Raw genomic sequence first — 3,773 nt, 5'->3', positions numbered from 1 at the left:
CGACTACTGACACGTGGCAATGGTGGATTGACAGATTTTTAATCTGCCGCAATTTGCATCTAACAACCTTTATATATAAATATATTATTATATTAAATTTTATCCATTAAACTGCATGCTTGATTTCCTTCTTCAACCTTCCATCTTTAATTCATTTTAGCTCCAAACTTCTTTATTTTTCCACTAATTTAATCCTACAAATAAATATATAATATTTAGCACAATTCATAAGATTCACGCTTATAAAGGACAAATAAAAATAATAAATGTGAGGCAAATAATGATTAAAAATATGTATTTTGACCTCACATCAACACCCACACTTAAACTTTTGTTCGTACTCGAACAAACATTAAAGCTCACCCCAAAAAATCAGAATAGGAATGACATCATTTTAGTTAATACAAATAATTAGGCCATATACCAATTTCAAAACATCAAGTACACTTCTCAATTATTATGCAAGACATCCAAATAAACAACAAACCTCTAACCTCCTAACCTCAATGAAGGACTTTGAACTCATCAAATTTAAGCTTGCTCACCTACTCTCATAAAAGAAAGCTAATAAAATCACCTATCTATCATGAAACAAGTGCCACACAAAAAGAAATAGTCCACACACTCAATGCAAAAGATTGAATATAAATTAAGGACTTCATATCAAGAACAACTATCCCACTCACAAATAAAATTTCATGTATGCACAAAGAACCATAGGCTTGCCCATTATGTACATCTCCACTAATTAAGTATGGTTGAATAGAATCAAATAGGACTTTAACGAGTTGTAATGCAGGCTAGGTGACGGATAGGAAAACTATATAATAGTGACTTGCACTTTCTTAAGCACTTCGCACTTCAAGACTTTATCACCCATTATTTTCTTCTCTTTATTTTCAGCCATCTTTTCAACAATTAGTTTACAAGTAATTCTCATCATCTCAAGAATGTTTCAATTTTTATTTCTTTTAGTTTTCCTTTATAATAGTCACCCTCAACTTACGTATTTTACATGCGTTAAGCTGCACGATGTCTTTGGCAGTGCCATCATCAAGGTGACTTTTTTTTTCATGTCACATTCTTTTGTTCTTTTTATTTTCATGTCACATTCTTTCAAAGAGGGCTTTTATACACTTTGTAGCTATCATTAATTACCTTTTCACTCAACCATCCCTTTTTCACATAATTAATAATTAGAATAAGTTTATGTTATAATGCTCAAGGAAGCAAGGTGCAAAAAACTAGGGATTCAACAAAATAGTCAAGGGCAAAATATGGCTACCAACAAAAGGAGACTCAAAAGGGCTAACTAGTGATAAAATATCTGAAAAGGCTAAAATTTACCAGACAAATCAAAGAAATCCTATTATCATCTCCTAAACAAAGCATCACTTTTTATTTCGCTTCAATAACATGCAAGACAAGTTCTAGACTAAGATGCAAAACATGGAATAAAAAAATTCTCACTACACATGGCACAAGTATCAATCAAGATGGATCAATTCCACTTATAAGAGAGACAAGATCATAACAAACTTCAAAATAAAATAAGCTATATACAAAGTCACAACCATGAGCTTAGATGTAAAAGAATCTGCATTTTTTTTATCAAGCATTCACAAGAAACTAATACTAAAATATTAGGCATAAATAGCAAGTATCACACCACTCAAAATGGTTTTTTCTTTTCTATAAAAAAATATAAAAAAAACTTATTCCCAAAAAAAATAAAAAGACACTCAGTTCAAAGGGACTATCCTTAGGAAAAGAACCGAAAACAAAAGTCAAGGAACCCATCCTAAAAAAAGAAAAAAATCAATAAAACAATAAAAACTAGGAATTCATTCATTTACCTCACACTTAAAAATATGCAATGTCCCCAAAACATCAAATAAAATTTAAAACAAGGGTTAGGAAAACTCTCTGAGGCCTTATGGCCTAGCTAGTAGCATGTACTCTTTATTTTTATCAAGGGTCGAACGCACACCACACTTAAGCTCAAACATGCTCCTTTGTTTGAATTTTTTTTTGGGTACTCAGACTTCCCCTAATCTGCAAATACAAGATAAAAAAAAGTTACACTAATAAAATAAAAATAAAATAAGAAGTTACAATACTAATTAGGTTGCCTCTCAATAAGCGCTTAATTTAACGTCGCGGCACGACGCATGCACCTTAGTTACCCATATTCTATCTCCTTGATTAACCATTTTTTCCTCAAAGTTTTTCTCAATTCAGGATCGTAGTGGGTCAAAAATTCAGATAGACTCTGTGCACGTGGCATACACTAGAATTTAAACCTGTAGAAAACAAAACTAAAAATGAAAACGTAAAATCGGGAAATACTTGAATAAAGTTCAGCAATGTAGGTAAACTTAATCAAAAAGCCTTATTCCCCAGTAGCGGCGCCAAAATTGGATATGCTCAAATTACACCTCTTTAAAGAAGCATAAGTGATCGTTATCAAGTAAAGAACCCAACTTGTGGGTTGGGGTCGATCCCACGAGGAATATGGTTTATACTTAACTTTAACCAACGATTATATTCGTTTAGTCAAGGTATTTTCGAAAACAAGTAGTTACACTATTTAAAAAATGTCAAAAAACGATGGCCAAAAGTGACGGACTGCGTCGCTTTTTTGGTCAAAATCGACGGAAAAGCGACGCAGTCTACTCCGTCGCTTTTTAGCCTGACGCTTTTCAAAAAGCGATGGACTACGTCGCTAAAAAGCGACGGACAGCGTCGCTTTTTGACAAATTTTTTTTTAACAAAAGCGACGGACTCCGTCGCTTTATTTTAATTTTAATTTTAATTTTAATTTTTTTTATTTCTAAAAAGCGAAGCAGTCCGTCAATTTTCTGAAAATTTTATTTTTGAAAATCCTAGAAAAGCGACAGATAAAAGGACCCTATCCGTTGCTTTTCTGAAAATTTTATTTTTGAAAATCTCTGAAAAGTGATGAACAAAACCACGCTATCCGTCGCTTTTCTGAGATTTAAAAAAAAATAAAACCCAGAAAAGTGACGGATAAAACCACGCTCTCCGTCGCTTTCCTGGGATTTTTAATAAAATAAAACCCAAAAAAGCAATGGACAACACCATGCTGTCCGTCGTTTTTCCTGCAATATTTTTGAAAGCAGATGCTGCCCACCTGCAAATGCAATTCAATTCAAGTCTACACTATTCAACCCAATCAAACACACAATTATAAACAATCTAAACAAAACATAAAACAACAAACTTAAAATAACATTAAAAAGTATCTAAATCACAAACTAAAGACTATAAAGTCTTTCAAAATTACAAAATGTTCATAAATGTCTAGAGATCTAAACTAGGAAGTGGGTTCTACATAATCATCATCATCACTCTCGTCGTCTGTGTCATCGAGAGACGAAGTAGTAGGTCGACGAGCGAGGTTCATCACTTGTTCTTTGATTTGCTGAACGGTCTCACTCTTGCTTTCTTGTTCAGCTACTCTTCTCCACTCTGACTCTGTCAGTGCCGTTGTAAACTTATTTATCTGAGCCGACATAGCAGCAATCTGAACACCGTCAAGTGCCTCAGCTTGACGTGACGATCCAATTCCTTCTAAGCCTGACTGGAGTCGTCTTACATCGTTTCGAGAGCCTAGACCATGGACTCAACTATTGTGTGACCCCCCTACCACTTTTTCTTTCCATATCTGGGTGGAAAGATCAAGTATCAATTGGATTGAACTATTTAGATTCTCAATGACGTACTGATGAAAGTTATTCTGCATATTAAAT

This window comes from Solanum verrucosum, unplaced genomic scaffold (assembly GCF_900185275.1).
Source record: "Solanum verrucosum unplaced genomic scaffold, falcon-dt-bn FXZP01000101.1, whole genome shotgun sequence".
Taxonomy (NCBI): Eukaryota; Viridiplantae; Streptophyta; class Magnoliopsida; order Solanales; family Solanaceae; genus Solanum; species Solanum verrucosum.
Note: the sequence above shows the minus strand (reverse complement) of the source record.